The following is a 20,073-nucleotide window of genomic DNA, read 5'->3' on the forward strand; positions in this document are numbered from 1 at the left end:
ATTATGGATAAGAAAGGTGTTTCAGCACAGGGGATGGCAATCATACATTAAGATGGAAGTCCAGGAGCAGAGCATTCTGTTCCTCCTGGAGAGGGTCATGTTGGGAGGTATGTGTTTGTAGTCTGCTCTCTCCCCCAACTTACCTGCTCTGTTCTCATACACCGGTCAACAGCAGGGCTACTCCACTGACAGTCTCATCCTCTCAAGCTGCAGGTCTCCTCTCCCCTGAGTGGCATGCATACAGGCAACATCATGACATTATGTCCACAACATTGCCACAATCGTCCACAAATAGTAAGCGCTTCAGGATCAAGAGGCGCTCTCTTCAGGCAAGCAGGAATTGCTGCCACAATGTTGTGCAGTCACAAGGGCCCCACGTAAGGGTACGTGTACCCTGGGTGACCATCCCAGTCCCACCACCACAGTGTTATGGCTTTGGTGGTTTGTGGACAAAACAGTGGACACATGACTCTTACAACACTATCCCTGGCACTTCATGCAGGTGCGGGCCTATTTTCCAGGGAGCCTGGAGCTGCAGCTCCACCCACCCTATTGTTAATCCAGCTTTGCTTCTGGAAGCTCCCTCTGGAGGTAGGTCACCTTAGGTGAGTGCTTATCCTCATAGCCAGCTTTGCAGGTTTCCCTATTCCCAATTGAGTAAGAAGTATAATTTATTTGTGTGAAACGATTATGTACTGCAGTGTAAAACAACTTTCAGAGTTGCATTACTATTTAGAGATGTTGCATAAATGGATGTGTTTCGCTGTCTGTAAACAAATGCATGCAAGTCATCACTATTGACTTTACATTTACACCTGGGTCTGAGAACATGCGACCCCTCCAGGTGGCTGCATTTGCTATTTTGCGCTGCCCATTTTAGTCACACTCTGCAGCTGCTCACTCCCAGTACGCTGTGATTGCAAACCCAATACGATCACACGCAAGCCCATTTCCTGCAACTACGAGCTCGGTCAAACCTTGTCCCAGCCCCTAGTCATATATACAATCTGAAGTCATGTTTATGATTGAAAATAAGAATTTACTCACCGGTAATTCTATTTCTCTAACGTCCTAAGTGGATGCTGGGGACTCCGTAAGGACCATGGGGGAATAGCGGCTCCGCAGGAGTCTGGGCACAAAAGTAAAGCTTTAGAACTACCTGGTGTGCACTGGCTCCTCCCCCTATGACCCTCCTCCAAGCCTTAGTTAAGATTTTGTGCCCGAACGAGAAGGGTGCACACTAGGTGGCTCTCCTGAGCTGCTTAGTGAAAAGTTTAGTTTTAGGTTTTTTATTTTCAGTGAGACCTGCTGGCAACAGGCTCACTGCATCGAGGGACTAAGGGGAGAAGAAGCGAACTCACCTGCGTGCAGAGTGGATTGGGCTTCTTAGGCTACTGGACATTAGCTCCAGAGGGACGATCACAGGCCCAGCCATGGATGGGTCCCGGAGCCGCGCCGCCGGCCCCCTTACAGAGCCAGAAGACAGAAGAGGTCCGGAAAATCGGCGGCAGAAGACGTCCTGTCTTCAACAAGGTAGCGCACAGCACTGCAGCTGTGCGCCATTGCTCTCAGCACACTTCACACTCCGGTCACTGAGGGTGCAGGGCGCTGGGGGGGGGCGCCCTGAGACGCAATAAAAACACCTTGTATGGCAAAAAAATGCATCACATATAGCTCCTGGGCTATATGGATGCATTTAACCCCTGCCAGAATACATAGAAAAATGGGAGATAAGGCCGCCGATAAGGAGGCGGAGCCTATCTCCTCAGCACACTGGCGCCATTTTCCCTCACAGCTCAGTTGGAGGGAAGCTCCCTGGCTCTCCCCTGCAGTCACTACACTACAGAAAGGGTTAAAAAAGAGAGGGGGGCACTAATTAGGCGCACTATAAACAATACAGCAGCTATAAGGGGAAAAACACTTATATAAGGTTATCCCTGTATATATATAGCGCTCTGGTGTGTGCTGGCAAACTCTCCCTCTGTCTCCCCAAAGGGCTAGTGGGGTCCTGTCCTCTATCAGAGCATTCCCTGTGTGTGTGCTGTGTGTCGGTACGTTTGTGTCGACATGTATGAGGAGAAAAATGATGTGGAGACGGAGCAGATTGCCTGTAATAGTGATGTCACCCCCTAGGGGGTCGACACCTGAGTGGATGAACTGTTGGAAGGAATTACGTGACAGTGTCAGCTCTGTATAAAAGACAGTGGTTGACATGAGACAGCCGGCTACTCAGCTTGTGCCTGTCCAGACGTCTCATAGGCCGTCAGGGGCTCTAAAGCGCCCGTTACCTCAGATGGCAGATATAGACGCCGACACGGATACTGACTCCAGTGTCGACGGTGAAGAGACAAATGTGACTTCCAGTAGGGCCACACGTTACATGATAGAGGCAATGAAAAATGTTTTACACATTTCTGATAATACGAGTACCACCAAAAAGGGGTATTATGTTCGGTGAGGAAAAACTACCTGTAGTTTTCCTGAATCTGAGAAATTAAATGAGGTGTGTGATGAAGCGTGGGTTTCCCCCGATAACAACTGATAATTTCTAAAATGTTATTGGCATTATATCCTTTCCCGCCAGAGGTTAGGGTGCGTTGGGAAACACCCCCTAGGGTGGATAAAGCGCTCACACGCTTGTAAGGGCTCTACCCTCTCCTGAGATGGCCGCCCTTAAGGATCCTGCTGATAGAAAGCAGGAGGGTATCCTAAAATGTATTTACACACATACTGGTGTTATACTGCGACCAGAAATCGCCTCAGCCTGGATGTGCAATGCTGGGTTGGCGTGGTCGGATTCCCTGACTGAAAATATTGATACCCTAGATAGGGACAGTATATTTTTGCCTATAGAGCATTTAAAAGATGCATTTCTATATATGCGTGATGCACAGCGGAATATTTGCCGACTGGCATCAAGTCTAAGTGCGTTGTCCATTTCTACCAGTAGAGGGTTATGGACACGACAGTGGTCAGGTGATGCGGAGCAACATGAGAAGACGCCGTATTATCAGGCGCAGTCTTTTCGTGGACAAGCGGGCAAAAGGTTCCTCATTCTGCCCCGTGACAGTGGGAGAGGAAAAAGGCTGCAGAAATCAGCCAGTTCCCAGGAACAGAAACCCTTTCCCGCCTCTGCCAAGCCCTCAGTATGACGCTGGGGCTTTACAAGCAGAATCAGGCACGGTGGGGGGCCCATCTCAATCAATTTCAGCGCGCAGTGGGCTCACTCGCAAGTAGACCCCTGGATCCTTCAGTGATATCTCAGGGGTACAAATTGGAATTCGAGACGTCTCCCCCTCGACGTTTCCTAAAGTCGGCTTTACCGATGTCTCCTTCTGACAGGGAGACAGTTTTGGAAGCCATTCACAAGCTGTATTCCCAGCAGGTGATAATCAAGGTACCCCTCCTGCAACAGGGAACGGGGTATTATTCCACACTGTTGTGGTACCGAAGCCGGACGGCTCGGTGAGACCGATTCTAAATCTAAAATCTTTGAACACTTACATACAGAGGTTCAAATTCAAGATTGAGTCACTCAGAGCAGTGATTGCGAACCTGGAAGAAGGGGACTACATGATGTCTCGGGACATCGAGGATGCTTACCTTCATGTCCAAAATTTACCCTTCTCACCAAGGGTACCTCAGGTTTATGGTACAGAACTGTCACTATCAGTTCAGACGCTGCCGTATGGATGGTCCACGGCACCCCGGGTCTTTACCAAGGTAATGGCCGAAATGATGATATTCCTTCGAAGGAAGGGAATTTTAGTTATCCCTTACTTGGACGATTCCCTGATAAGGGTAAGATCCAGGGAACAGTTGGAGGTCGGTGTAGCACTATCTCAGGTAGTGTTGCGGCAGCACGATTGGATTCTCAATATTCCAAAATCGCAGCTGGTTCCGACGACTCGTCTTCTGTTCCTAGGGATGATCCTGGACACAGTCCAGAAAAAGGTGTTTCTCCCGGAGGAGAAAGCCAGGGAGTTATCCGAGCTAGTCAGGAACCTCCTAAAACCGAGCCAAGTCTCAGTGCATCAATGCACAAGGGTTCTGGGTAAAATGGTGGCTTCCTACGAAGCAATCCCATTCGGCAGATTCCACGCAAGAACTTTCCAGTGGGACCTGCTGGACATATGGTCCGGGTCGCATCTTCAGATGCATCAGCGGATAACCCTGTCACCAAGAACAAGGGTGTCCCTCCTGTGTTGGTTGCAGAGTGCTCATCTTCTAGAGGGCCGCAGATTCGGCATTCAGGACTGGGTCCTGGTGACCACGGATGCCAGCCTGCGAGGCTGGGGAGCAGTCACACAGGGAAGGATTTTCCAGGGCTTATGGTCAAGCCTGGAGACATCACTTCACATAAATATCCTGAAGCTAAGGGCCATTTACAATGCTCTAAGCTTAGCAAGACCTCTGCTTCAAGGTCAACCGGTGTTGATCCAGTCGGACAACATCACGGCAGTCACCCACGTAAACAGACAGGGTGGCACAAGAAGCAGGAGGGCAATGGCAGAAGCTGCAAGGATTCTTCGCTGGGCGGAAAATCATGTGATAGCACTGTCAGCAATTCCGGGAGTGGACAACTGGGAAGCAGACTTCCTCAGCAGACACGACCTCCACCCGGGAGAGTGGGGACTTCACCCAGAAGTCTTCCACATGATTATAAACCGTTGGGAAAAACTCGACAGGTATTGCGCCAGGTCAAGGGACCCTCAGGCAATAGCTGTAGACGCTCTGGTAACACCGTGGGTGTACCAGTCAGTGTATGTGTTCCCTCATCTGCCTCTCATACCCAAGGTACTGAGATTGATAAGATGGAGAGGAGTAAGCACTATATTCGTGGCTCCGGATTGGCCAAGAAGGACTTGGTAACCGGAACTTCAAGAGATGCTCACGGAGGATCCGTGGCCTCTACCTCTAAGAAGGGACCTGCTCCAGCAAGGACCCTGTCTGTTCCAAGACTTACCGCGGCTGCTTTTGACGGCATGGCGGTTGAACGCCGGATCCTGAAGGAAAAAAGGCATTCCGGATGAAGTCATCCCTATCCTGATCAAAGCCAGGAAGGATGTAACCGCAAAACATTATCACCGCATTTGGCGAAAATATGTTGCGTGGTGCGAGGCCAGTAAGGCCCGACGGAGGAAATTCAACTGGGTCGATTCCTACATTTCCTGCAAACAGGAGTGTCTATGGGCCTGAAATTGGGGTCCATTAAGGTTCAAATTTCGGCCCTGTCAATTTTCTTCCAAAAAGAACTAGCTTCAGTCCCTGAAGTTCAGACGTTGTAAAAGGGGTACTGCATATACAGCCTCCTTTTGTGCCTCCAGTGGCACCTTGAGATCTCAATGTAGTTTTTGGGTTCCAAAAGTCACATTGGTTTGAACCACTTAAATCTGTGGAGTTAAAATATCTCACATGGAAAGTGGTCATGCTGTTGGCCCTGGCCTGGGCCAGGCGCGTGTCAGAATTGGCGGCTTTATCCTGTAAAAGCCCTTATCTGATTTTCCATTCGGACAGGGCGGAATTGAGGACTCGTCCTCAGTTTCTCCCTAAGGTGGTTTCAGCGTTTCACCTGAACCAACCTATTGTGGTGCCTGCGGCTACTAGGGACTTGGAGGACTCCAAGTTGCTAGACGTTATCAGGGCCCTGAAAATATATGTTTCCAGGACGGCTGGAGTCAGAAAATCTGACTCGCTGTTTATCCTGTATGCACCCAACAAGCTGGGTGCTCCTGCTTCTAAGCAGACTATTGCTCGTTGGATTTGTAGTACAATTCAGCTTGCACATTCTGTGGCAGGCCTGCCACAGCCAAAAATCTGTAAATGCCCACTCCACAAGGAAGATGGGCTCATCTTGGGCGGCTGCCCGAGGGGTCTCGGCTTTACAACTTTGCCGAGCAGCTACTTGGTCAGGAGCAAATACGTTTGTAAAATTCTACAAAATTGATACCCTGGCTGAGGAGGACCTGGAGTTCTCTCATTTGGTGCTGCAGAGTCATCCGCACTCTCCCGCCCGTTTGGGAGCTTTGGTATAATCCCCATGGTCCTTACGGAGTCCCCAGCATCCACTTAGGACGTTAGAGAAAATAAGAATTTACTTACCGATAATTCTATTTCTCGTAGTCCGTAGTGGATGCTTGGCGCCCATCCCAAGTGCGGATTGTCTGCAATACTGGTACATAGTTATTGTTACCAAAAAATCGGGTTATTGCTGTAGTGAGCCATCTTTTCTAGAGGCTCCTCTGTTATCATGCTGTTAACTGGGTTTAGATCACGAGTTGTACGGTGTGATTGGTGTGGCTGGTATGAGTCTTACCCGGGATTCAAAATACTTCCTTATTGTGTACGCTCGTCCGGGCACAGTATCCTAACTGAGGCTTGGAGGAGGGTCATAGGGGGAGGAGCCAGTGCACACCAGGTAGTTCTAAAGCTTTACTTTTGTGCCCAGACTCCTGCAGAGCCGCTATTCCCCCATGGTCCTTACGGAGTCCCCAGCATCCACTACGGACTACGAGAAATAGAATTATCGGTAAGTAAATTCTTATTTTCTCGTAGTCCGTAGTGGATGCTGGGAACTCCGAAAGGACCATGGGGTATAGCGGGCTCCGAAGGAGGCTGGGCACTCTAGAAAGATTTAGGACTACCTGGTGTGCACTGGCTCCTCCCACTATGACCCTCCTCCAAGCCTCAGTTAGGACACTGTGCCCGGACGAGCGTACACAATAAGGAAGGATTTTGAATCCCGGGTAAGACTCATACCAGCCACACCAATCACACCGTACAACTCGTGATATGAATCCCAGTTAACAGTATGAAACAACTGAGCCTCTCAACAGATGGCTCAACAATAACCCGATTTAGTTAACAATAACTATGTACAAGTATTGCAGATAAACCGCACTTGGGATGGGCGCCCAGCATCCACTACGGACTACGAGAAATAGAATTACCGGTGAGTAAATTCTTATTTTCTCTAACGTCCTAGTGGATGCTGGGAACTCCGAAAGGACCATGGGGATTATACCAAAGCTCCCAAACGGGCGGGAGAGTGCGGATGACTCTGCAGCACCGAATGAGAGAACTCCAGGTCCTCCTCAGCCAGGGTATCAAATTTGTAGAATTTTGCAAACGTGTTTGCCCCTGACCAAGTAGCTGCTCGGCAAAGTTGTAAAGCCGAGACCCCTCGGGCAGCCGCCCAAGATGAGCCCACCTTCCTAGTGGAATGGGCATTTACAGATTTTGGCTGTGGCAGGCCTGCCACAGAATGAGCAAGCTGAATTGTACTACAAATCCAGCGAGCAATAGTCTGCTTAGAAGCAGGAGCACCCAGCTTGTTGGGTGCATACAGGATAAACAGCGAGTCAGATTTTCTGACTCCAGCCGTCCTGGAAACATATATTTTCAGGGCCCTGACAACGTCCAGCAACTTGGAGTCCTCCAAGTCACTAGTAGCCGCAGGCACCACAATAGGCTGGTTCAGGTGAAACGCTGACACCACCTTTGGGAGAAATTGGGGACGAGTCCTCAATTCTGCCCTATCCATATGGAAAATCAGATAAGGGCTTTTACATGATAAAGCCGCCAATTCTGACACACACCTGGCTGAAGCCAAAGCCAATAACATGACCACTTTCCACGTGAGATATTTCAGATCCACGGTTTTTAGTGGCTCAAACCAATGTGATTTTAAGAAACTCAACATCACGTTGAGATCCTAAGGTGCCACAGGAGGCACAAATGGGGGCTGAATATGCAGCACTCCTTTCACAAATGTCTGAACTTCAGGTACTGAAGCTAGTTCTTTTTGAAAGAAAATCGACAGAGCCGAGATCTGTACCTTAATGGAGCCTAGTTTTAGGCCCATATTAACTCCTGCTTGCAGGAAATGCAGAAATCGACCTAGTTGAAATTCCTCTGTTGGGGCCTTTTCGGCCTCACACCATGCAACATACTTCCGCCATATGCGGTGATAATGATTTGCTGTAACCTCTTTCCTAGCTTTAATAAGCGTAGGAATGACTTCCTCCGGAATGCCCTTTTCCTTCAGGATCCGGCGTTCAACCGCCATGCCGTCAAACGCAGCCGCGGTAAGTCTTGGAACAGACAGGGCCCCTGCTGTAGCAGGTCTTGTCTGAGCGGCAGAGACCACGGGTCCCCTGAGATCATCTCTTGAAGTTCCGGGTACCACGCTCTTCTTGGCCAATCCGGAACCACGAGAATTGTGTTTACACCTCGCTTTCTTATTATTCTCAATACCTTTGGTATGAGAGGTAGAGGAGGGAACACATAAACTGACTGGTACACCCACGGTGTCACTAGAGCGTCCACAGCTATCGCCTGAGGGTCTCTTGACCTGGCGCAATACCTCTCTAGTTTTTTGTTTAGGCGGGACGCCATCATGTCCACCTGTGGACGACCCCACTGATTTACAATCATTTGGAAGACTTCTGGATGAAGTCCCCACTCTCCCGGGTGGAGGTCGTGCCTGCTGAGAAAGTCTGCTTCCCAGTTGTCCACTCCTGGGATGAACACTGCTGACAGTGCTAGTACATGATTTTCCGCCCATCGGAGAATCCTTGTGGCTTCTGCCATTGCCATCCTGCTTCTTGTGCCGCCCTGTCGATTCACATGGGCGACTGCCGTGATGTTGTCTGACTGGATCAGCACCGGCTGGTGTAGGAGCAGGGATTTTGCTTGACTTAGGGCATTGTAAATGGCCCTTAGTTCCAGAATATTTATGTGAAGGGAAGTCTCCTGACTTGACCATAGTCCTTGGAAGTTTCTTCCCTTTGTGACTGCCCCCCAGCCTCGTAGGCTGGCATCCGTGGTCACCAGGACCCAGTCCTGTATGCCGAATCTGCGGCCCTCCAAAAGATGAGCACTCTGCAGCCACCACAGAAGAGACACCCTGGTTCTTGGGGACAGGGTTATCAAGCGATGCATCTGAAGATGCGATCCGGACCACTTGTCCAACAGGTCCCACTGAAAAATCCTGGCATGGAACCTGCCGAATGGAATTGCTTCGTAAGAAGCTACCATCTTTCCCAGGACCCGCGTGCAGTGATGCACCGATACCTGTTTTGGTTTTAGGAGGTCTTTGACTAGAGAAGACAACTCCCTTGCTTTCTCCTCCGGGAGAAACACTTTTTTTTTTTTTTTTTTTCTGGACTGTGTCCAGAATCATTCCCAGGAACATTAGACGTGTCGTCGGGACCAGCAGTGACTTTGGGATATTCAGAATCCAGCCGTGCTGGCGCAGCACTTCCTGAGATAGTGCTACTCCCACTAACAACTGTTCCTTGGATCGTGCCTTTATTAGGAGATCGTCCAAGTATGGGATAATTAAAACTCCCTTTTTTCGAAGGAGTATCATCATTTCCGCCATAACCTTGGTAAATACCCTCGGTGCTGTGGAGAGTCCAAACGGCAGCGTCTGGAATTGGTAATGGCAATCTTGTACCACAAATCTGAGGTACTCCTGGTGAGGATGGTAAATGGGGACATGCAGGTAAGCATCCTTGATGTCCAGGGATACCATGTAATCCCCCTCCTCCAGGCTTGCAATAACCGCCCTGAGCGATTCCATCTTGAACTTGAATTTTTTTATGTATGTGTTCAAGGATTTCAAATTTAAAATGGGTCTCACCGAACCGTCCGGTTTCGGCACCACAAATAGTGTGGAATAGTAACCCCGGCCTTGTTGAAGTAGGGGTACCTTGATTATCACCTGCTGGGAATACAGCTTGTGAATCGCAGCTAGCACCGCCTCCCTGCCTGAGGGAGCAATCGGCAAGGCAGATTTTAGGAACCGGTGGGGTGGAGCCGCCTCGAATTCCAGCTAGTGCCCCTGAGATACTATTTGAAGGATCCAGGGATCCACCTGTGAGCGAGCCCACTGATCGCTGAAATTCATGAGGCGGGCCCCCACCGTACCTGGCTCCGCCTGTGGAGCCCCACCGTCATGCGGCGGACTTGGAAGAGGAAGCGGGGGAGGACTTTTGCTCCTGGGAACCTGCTGTTTGTTGCAGCCTTTTTCCCCTACCTCTGCCTCTAGAGAGAAAAGACCCTCCTTTTCCCCGCTTGTTTTTCTGGGTCCGAAAGGACTGAACCTGATAAAATGGCGCCTTCTTAGGCTGTGAGGGGACATGGGGTAAAAAAGCTGACTTCCCAGACGTTGCTGTGGAAACTAGGTCGGAGAGACCATCCCCAAATAATTCCTCCCCCTTATAAGGCAAAACTTCCATGTGCCTTTTGGAATCTGCATCTCCAGTCCACTGGCGAGTCCATAAGCATCTCCTAGCAGAGATGGACAATGCACTTATTTTAGATGCCAGCCGGCAGACTTCCCTCTGTGCATCTCTCATATATAAGACTGAGTCTTCGATATGGTCAATTGTTAGCAGAATCGTGTCTCTGTCTAGTGTGTCAATATTTTCTGACAGTTTATCCGACCACGCAGCGGCAGCACTGCACATCCATGCTGACGCAATAGCTGGTCTAAGTATAATGCCTGAGTGTGTATATACAGACTTCAGGATCGCCTCCTGCTTTCTATCAGCAGGTTCCTTAAGGGCGGCCGTATCCTGAGACGGTAGTGCCACCTTTTTAGACAAACGTGTGAGCGCTTTATCCACCCTAGGAGGTGTTTCCCAACGTAACCTATCCTCTGGCGGGAAAGGGAACGCCATTAGTACCTTCTTAGGAATTACCAATTTCTTATCAGGGGAAGCCCACGCTTCTTCACACACTTCATTTAATTCATCTGACGGGGGAAAAACTACAGATAGTTTTTTCTCCCCAAACATAATACCCTTTTTTGTGGTACCTGGATGTAAATCAGAGATATTTAACACCTCTTTCATTGCCTCAATCATGCAGTGAATGGCCTTAATGGGCATTAAATTTGACTCATCGTCGTCGACACTGGTGTCAGTATCCGTGTCGACATCTACTTGTGCTATCTGAGATAGCGGGCGTTTCAGAGCCCCTGATGACTTTTGAGACACCTGGACAGGCACGAGCTGAGAACTCGGCTGTCCCGCAGTCGGCATGTCATCAAATTTCTTATGTAACGAGTCTATACGTGCACTCATTTCTTTCCATAAGCACATCCACTCAGGTGTCTTCCCCCCAGGGGGTGACATCCCTTCTAAAGGCATCTGCTCCGCCTCCACCTCCACCTCATTATCCTCATCAAACATGTCGACACAGCCGTACCGACACACTCCACACACACAGGGAATGCTCTATATAGAGGACAGGACCCACAAAAGCCCTTTGGGGGGACAGAGTGAGAGTATGCCAGCACACACCAGAGCGCTATATAAGGCAGGGACTAACTGAGTTATGTCCCTTATAGCTGCTTTTTAATATAACTATATACTGCGCCAAATTAAATGCCTCCCCTCTCTCTTTTTTACCCTTTTCTGTAGAGTAGTCTGCAGGGGAGAGCCAGGGAGCTTCCTTCCAGCGGAACTGTGAGGGAAAAATGGCGCCCAGTGTGCTGAGGGAGATAGCCCCGCCCCTTTTCCGCGGCCTATTCTCCCGCTTTTTTATGGAATCTGGCAGGGGTATTTACCTCATATATAGACCCTGGGGCTATATATTGAGGTATTTTTGCCAGCCAAGGTGTTTTTATTGCTGCCTCAGGGCGCCCCCCCCAGCGCCCTGCACCCTCAGTGACCGGAGTGTGAAGTGTGAGAGGAGCAATGGCGCACAGCTGCAGTGCTGTGCGCTACCTTGGTGAAGACTGATGTCTTCATGCCGCCGATTTTCCGGACCATCTTCTTGCTTCTGGCTCTGTAAGGGGGACGGCGGCGCGGCTCCGGGACCGAACATCAAGGCTGGGCCTGCGGTCGATCCCTCTGGAGCTAATGGTGTCCAGTAGCCTAAGAAGCCCAATCCGGCTGCAAGCAGGCGAGTTCGCTTCTTCTCCCCTTAGTCCCTCGCTGCAGTGAGCCTGTTGCCAGCAGGTCTCACTGAAAATAATAAACCTAAGACTATCTTTCTTCTAAGAGCTCAGGAGAGCCCCTAGTGTGCATCCAACCTCGGCCGGGCACAAAATCTAACTGAGGCTTGGAGGAGGGTCATAGTGGGAGGAGCCAGTGCACACCAGGTAGTCCTAAATCTTTCTAGAGTGCCCAGCCTCCTTCGGAGCCCGCTATTCCCCATGGTCCTTTCGGAGTTCCCAGCATCCACTAGGACGTTAGAGAAAAGAAGATGCAGATGGCAGAAATGTGTGCAATGCACAGCACATCTTGAGGCCCAAAGAAAATCTCAATGGCATCTCAGACTAACTCTGAATAAAACCTAGAGTGTGCACTCAGAAAGAGCGAAAGCTAGTTAATAAGCGGCAGATATGGTCTATGAAACTATATAGTGTAGTATATGAATTTCAGTGGGTTTCATATTATCGCCCTACATTTGGTACCAGTTATAGTTTTGGTAGCTCTTGTGTTTCTCTGCATCATGATAGGTACTAGATGTGGCTTTACCTGGAAGTTGTAGGGCGAGCGTCATGATATGGGTGGGTAGGACGACATGACAAAGAGGGAGGACCACAGGTTGGTTTGTTCTTAAAAGAATAGGTTATGATGCTCTTCATGTAGATTGGTGAACTAGATAAGGGGCAGGATAGCTAGGGCTATCCTCTCCAGCCAGGGTTACCTCACACCATGTGGAGCAATAATTTTTTATAAAAATATGAAGCAATATCTTGTTACTGTATATGGGTGTTTCTGATCACTTGGACCAAAGGTGAAGGCAGAAATCTGATACAGTACAATGCAACCCTATCTGAAAATGCTCATAATGAACATTCAGTGTATCGCTAAGGGACGTCTGCTTAAGGTGTGCACTTATAATGCTGACTTCATTCTAGTCATCAATGTATAAATATCTAACTACCTCACAGTATCTAGAGGTTGTATCTATGGAAAATGCATACTTAAATGACAAATTAATTGCCCTGGGTGTTTAAATTCTCGGGTGAGGTTACTGTGCTGTGGAAAAAGACATGGACAGGATGAGGTAACCTTACAGCTGTTAAAGGGAAATCACAATTACAGTAAAACACTGTAGGTAAACAGGATATCTTACCAGCATTTGATTCAGTTAATAGTGGAGGTGCAAAGATGCTTTCTGAACAGAGTAGTCCATTAGCAAAAACAAAACACTTTGCTGTGTGCTGACTACAATGTCTGCAGTATATTATTACAATTACAGTTGCACTTTATAGACAAGGTGCAGTAGAAGCAATCGCAAGCAGTTTCCCTCCCTCCATCTTCCTTTTTTGCCAAATGTTTTCCAGCCACAGAGTTGGAAGCTCCAATACTCCAAAAAAAGTTCCTCCCAAAATGGTTGCCATTCTAAAAGACTACCCTCACAGCATGAGCTTTGGCAAGTGACATATTTCTGAAGAAGTCACTGGTGGTGGCATTTTCCCAGCGGAGATATGTTATATGCGCAAGTAGACTCTGGCACAGAGCCAGAATATTTAAGGAATGCACTAGTGTTTGATATATTTTGGGGTGTGGGGCAGAGATTACACAGCAGAACCCTCCTTTGAAAATACTAATGTCCTGTATGCAAGTTTATCTGTACTTTAGCTCGAATACTAATCAGGGTTGGACTGTCCCACAGAGGTACTGTGAAAATCCCCAGTGGGCCCCACTGCCTGAGGATCTCGCCATCCATGTAATGTCAGGTTCCAGACTGTGCACTGTAATTATACATTATGACTCTATTAGATAATCAGTTACCTAACAGAGCAGGAACTTGGATGAACATTGGTGCTTGCACATTGGTGCTTAGTTTGTTTCTATGGAATCAAAACCTAGATCACTCTTCTGTCAATATTAGTAGTTGGGTTAACAGTTCTGGCTAATGTTTTCTTGTGTGAAAAAAATTTAAAATATGGTATTTTGTAAACTACAATGTAGTTGTAAAAAAGAATAACCCAACGCTTAAGTCATCCCAGTAGTAAAGTAGTAATAAGTTAGATAATACAACCTTTTTAAAATAAAAATTGGCATGTACAGATGTGTCCTCATATACACTGGGGCTTCGGTCACGCCAAATAGCCCCTCTTGGCACACAAGGTCATGGACGACTTGGCCGCGCCAAGCATTTTTATCATTGAAAATGTCTTATTCACATATACAAAACAACTGGAAGCAATAAAACTATATTTCTACATTGCACTGATCAGTTTGATATGTAACATTTGCACACATGTGTGCGAATGAGTCTGAATCTGTATAAGTAGCGCTACGATGCAGCAGTCGCAGCTTTTTCCTAATGCCAAGTTCCATTGTGCTTCATCTGCAACTTTGTACATGTTTAAAACTAGTTCCTGTGTGATTAGCGTCTTAGCCCAGCATTTCTACTTCACTGTGGGCCAAATTATTCAGGGTCATTCCATGTCAGTTCACCCAGGCATGACACCCACCGACCCAGAATTTCATAATACTTTGTACACTTGATACTACCACATAGCTACTAACTCATGCCAAATGTTTCTTCTCTAGGCCTCACAGTTTTTGAAATATAGGGGGTCAAAGTTTAAAGGGGTCATAGGTATAGGGGGGTCATTCTTGATTCTGAACTGTCCTTTTTTCCCCACATTCAATCTGTCTCAAGATCATATTACTTACATCTAAGAAACATATCCAAAATACGACCATATCTTACACAAGACACAGCAAAAACTTTTATCCATGCTCTCATTATCTCCCACATTGATTATTGTAATAGTCTCCTGACTGTTCTTCCCAAACATAGGCTCTCACCACTACAATCCATTTTGAATGCAGCTGCGAGGCTAATCTTCCTCGCTAGACGTTCATCGTCTGCAGATCCGCTCTGTCAGTCCCGCCATTGGTTACCGGTATTCTACCGTATTAAATATAAAATACTTTTACTGACATACAAGGCTATTAACCAAACTGCACCAACATACATCTCTTCACTCATCTCAAAATATCTCCCTACCCGACCTCTCCACTCTGCACAAGATCTGCGTCTATCATCCACTCTCATTTCTTGTTCACACTCGAAATTACAGGACTTTATCCGGGCTTCACCCACTCTGTGGAATGCCCTCCCACGCACAATAAGACTCACCTCTAGTCTCCAAACCTTTAAACGTTCCCTGAAAACTCACCTCTTCAGACAAGCCTATCAAATTCCAGACCCACACACATAACCTTCAGTGCTTCCCTATCTAATTACATCCTCTCTGTACAGTACACATAACATCACATATCTTGTCTTCCTTTACTCTCACACCCTCCTGACCCTTAGCCAACATTGCTGGGTGATCATATCATACAACCCATTAATAACCTAGCAATCTGGTGGACCTTTATGTAATAGATAGCATCTATCCTTGTGTATCAGTGCCTATTTCCCTATAGATTGTAAGCTTGCGAGCAGAGCCCTCCTACCTCTATGTCTGTCTACTTTTACCCAGTTTTGTCCTATTAATGTTGTTCTAACTGTAAAGCGCAACGGAATATGCTGCCCTATATAAGAAACTGTTAATTAATAAATAAATAATAAATAGAAAAATTGCTAGGAAATGTCACTCCTGATGTTCCATTTTTTCTGAGGTGTATCTGGAACAAAATTTACATCTCAGTGCCTAATCCACGTATCACTTTGAACTTTTGAGCCGTTGTCAATCGAAATAGAGAGATTCCAGTAAAAAAATGTTTTATCAATCTTTCCTGTCTCCGAGAGTTCATTATACATTCCTTTATATCATACTTAATCATTTTTTGGGTGCAAAAAAAAAGTGGGTTCAATATAGCATTATCAACCTAAGGCAGATGAGTTATCATGTCCCTTTTTTATTTAAATTATACCTTAAAGTATACTTTAAAAGGCTATGAAAAAAAAAATAATGGCATTTTTTAATTGCTTGTATGAGTATTTTAATGTTTCATTATAATTCTCTCGTTAAGATCGAAAATTACCATTGAGAATAATTTTGCCCGCTAGAGGAGTTTTTTCATTTGTATATTTCTATGTATATGTGCAGATATGTAGGGGAGTATTTAGCTAGCTGTGATAACCCGTTTTTTGTGCGAACCTCTATTCAGTTAGCTGCAATAATTTATTGTCGATAATTTTACAGTGAATTAAACTTAATCTACTCTGAGCATGTGCAGATTTTGGGAAAATCTCTATTTTAAGGTAAAAATGACAGGATTTGGTTCAAAACCCCCTGTGACACGTGTCCCTCTCCTAATGACTAAGTAGACATTTTGAAATTATTTTTAGCTGCCCAATAATGACATGTAATTTTTGGGGTCAAAAAGTGCAAAGTGACGGAATTTGGGGTTCAAGGTATGGGACAGGTATTGGGGTGCTTTATGAGTGGGACAAATGTTTTTAGGCTTGCAGGTAGGAGTAGTCAGTTTTTTTGTTTTTTTTTTCAAATCTCCTAAAATGAAGCAAATATAAATTTATACCCATTTTTATGTACCTTGAATTTAATGAGAGCACTTAGACCCCTTTCACACCGCAGCTTATACCCGGTATTTTGCCGTTTTAACTGGCTTCCTAAACGGGTCAAGCTGCGATGTGAAAGGGTCCCCTTCAATTTACCGTTTTCAAAATACCGGTATTTTGAAACGGTAAAAAAGAAGGGTCCTACCCGTTTCAGTCCCATTTCACTGTGCAGTGTGAAAGGGTCTGAAACGGTATTTGCAAGCCCCAGAAGATGATAGGCTGTCTCCATGTGTGATGTCACCAGCCACAACCAGGAAACAGCTTGGAAAACACAGGAGACACATGAGAGAGTGGCTTTATAAACGTTTAAATGTGAAAAACACGGAAAAAAATGGCGTGGGGTCCCCCCTCCAAAGCATAACCAGCCTCGGGCTCTTCGAGCTGGTCCTGGTTCTAAAAATGCGGGGAAAAAATTGACAGGGGATCCCCCGTATTTTTAAAACCAGCACCGGGCTCTGCGCCTGGTGCTGGTGCAAAAAATACGGGGGACAAAACGAGTAGGGGTCCCCCGTATTTTTCACACCAGCATCAGGCTCCACTAGCTGGACAGATAATGCCACAGCCGGGGGTCACTTTTATGCCGTGCCCTGCGGCCGTGGCATTAAATATCCAACTAGTCACCCCTGGCCGGGGTACCCTGGGGGAGTGGGGACCCCTTCAATCAAGGGGTCCCCCCCCCCCAGCCACCCAAGGGCCAGGGGTGAAGCCCGAGGCTGTCCCCCCCATCCAATGGGCTGCGGATGGGAGGCTGATAGCCTGGAGTAAAATGTCAGAATATTGTTTTTTCCAGAAGAACTACAAGTCCCAGCAAGCCTCCCCCGCAAGCTGGTACTTGGAGAACCACAAGTACCAGCATGCGGGAGAAAAACGGGCCCGCTGGTACCTGTAGTTCTACTGGAAAAAAAATACCCAAATAAAAACAGTACACACACACCGTGAAAGTAAAACTTTATTTCATACGTCGACACACACATACTTACCTATGTTCACACGCCAACATCGGTCCTCTTCTCCATGTAGAATCCAGGGGTACCTGAAAATAAAAGATCAATATACTCACCTCAACCAGGCTCCAGAGATAAATCCACGTACTTGGAGAAAAAAACAAACCGGACAACCGACCACACGGACTGAAAGGGGTCCCATGCTGACACATGAGACCCCTATCCCCGAATGAGACCTGTCAGTGACAGCTGTCACAGAAAGGTCTCTTAAGCCAATCAGGAAGCGCTACTTCCGTGGCGCTCACCTGATTGGCTGTGCGCTGTCTGTGCTGTGACAGCGCATCGCACAGCTCCGTCCATTATATTCAATGGTGGGAACTTAGCGGCTAGCGGTGAGGTCACCCGCCGGTCAGCGGCTGACCGTGGGTGACCCCACCGCTAGCCGCAAAGTTCCCACCATTGAAAGTAATGGAGCGGCTTTGCGATGCGCTGTCTGACAGCTCAGACAGTGCACAGCCAATCAGGTGAGCGCCACGGAAGTAGCGCTTCCTGATTGGCTGAAGGGACTTCAGTGACAGGAGTCACGTGATGTCCCGGCATTCGGGGAGAGGGGTCTCATGTGTCAGCATGGGACCCCTTTCGGTCCGCAGGTCCGGGTGTTCGTTTTCTTTTTTTGCCAAGTCCGTGGATTTATCTCTGGACCATGGCTGAGGTGAGTATATTGAACTTTTATTTTCAGGTACCCCTGGATTCTACATGGAGAAGAGGACCGATGTCGGCGTGTGAACATAGGTAAGTATGTGTGTGTCGGCAGTGTGTAATAAAGTTTTACTGTCGACGGTGTCTGTGTCCTGTTTTTATTTGGGTATTTTTTTTCCATTAGAACTACAGGTACCAGCGGGCCCGTTTTTCTCCCACATGCTGGTACTTGTGGTTCTCCAAGTACCAGCTTGCGGGGGAGGCTTGCTGGGACTTGTAGTACTACTGGAAAAAACAATATCTTTTCATTTACAACAAAGGCTATCAGCCCCCCCATCCGCAGCCCATTGGATGGGGGGGGACAGCCTCGGGCTTCACCCCTGGCCCTTGGGTGGCTGGGGGGGGGGACCCCTTGATTGAAGGGGTCCCCACTCCCCCAGGGTACCCCGGCCAGGGGTGACTAGTTGGATATTTAATGCCACGGCCGCAGGGCACGGCATAAAAGTGACCCCCGGCTGTGGCATTATCTGTCCAGCTAGTGGAGCCCGATGCTGGTGTGAAAAATACGGGGGACCCCTACTCGTTTTGTCCCCCGTATTTTTTGCACCAGGCGCAGAGCCCGGTGCTGGTTTTAAAAATACGGGGGATCCCCTGTCAATTTTCCCCCCGCATTTTTAGAACCAGGACCAGCTCGAAGAGCCCGAGGCTGGTTATGCTTTGGAGGGGGGACCCCACGCCATTTTTTTCCTGTATTTAACCATTCCATCTAAAAAAATAAATAATAATTTTAAAAAATATATAAATAATACTTGTGCCTCCAAAAAAGACAAACCAAGTACCTAATCCCATCTAATAAAAATAGATATGCTTCAAGCTGCTGGGTTCCATCGTACGACTATCCAAATTATTAATAATGAATTAATTAGTGATTAATAATAATGTGTGGGCCAGAAAAGTCCATTTATAATGACAACCACTGTTTTCTATGGGTGAAACGGGTTCAGTGTGAAAGGTACCAAAACGGGAATGAAATGGTAATTTACTGGTTACAACATGAGATGTGAAAGGGGTTTAACTGCTCAGACCCGTTTTAAGAACCGTTTCAAATACCATTTCAAAAGCAGGTTTTGCGATGTGAAAGCAGCATAATTTTGCTTGGAAAAAAACAGCTTTAATAAAAAAAATTTTTTTTTTTTACAATGCATATAAAAGCCATTTGACTCAATTTGAATACCCCAAATCTATTTAATATGACCTCTAATACACCTCTATACTGTTATCTTGTGTTACTTTGGCATTTTTTGAGGGTTACAGGCTGATTTCCCTATTTTCACCTACACTTTTTGCAGTTTTTTGCGCAAAAAACGGGTTATCACAGCTAACTGAATACTCCTCTACATGTAAATAGAAATCTGCACGTAAACATAGAAGTACAGTATACAATTGAAAATACTCCCCTGGCGGTCAAAGTTATACCTAATGGTAATTTTCATTTTTAACGAGAGAATTATAATTAAACATTAAAATACTCATACAGGAAATTAAAATCCCATTATTTTTCTTTCATAGCCTTTTAAAGTATACATTAAGGTTCAAATTAAACAAAAAAGGGACATAACGCATCTGCCTTCGGTTGATAATGCTAATTGTACCCACTTTATTTTTGCTCCCAAAAAAATTATTAAGAATAAAGTAAAGGAATGTATAATGAACTCTCGGAGACAGGCAAGATTGATAAAACATATTTTACTGGAATCTCTATATTTTGATTGACAAAGGGTCAAAATTTCAAAGTGATACGTGGATTAGGCACTGAGATGTGAATTTATTTCCAGATGCACCTCAGAAAAAACGGTATCAGGAGCGGCATTTTCCAGCAATTTTTTGAAACTTTGACCCCCTATATCTCAAAAAC

General features: G+C 46.7%; 1 protein-coding gene across 3 annotated transcripts in view; it reads left to right on the plus strand.

Moving 5' to 3' along the window:
• The window catches only part of RNLS (renalase, FAD dependent amine oxidase), a 627,109-nt gene that overhangs the window by 500,414 nt on the left and 106,622 nt on the right, over positions 1-20,073 (plus strand). The window lies entirely within an intron of this gene.

Source organism: Pseudophryne corroboree, chromosome 3, assembly GCF_028390025.1.
Source record: "Pseudophryne corroboree isolate aPseCor3 chromosome 3, aPseCor3.hap2, whole genome shotgun sequence".
Classification (NCBI taxonomy): Eukaryota; Metazoa; Chordata; class Amphibia; order Anura; family Myobatrachidae; genus Pseudophryne; species Pseudophryne corroboree.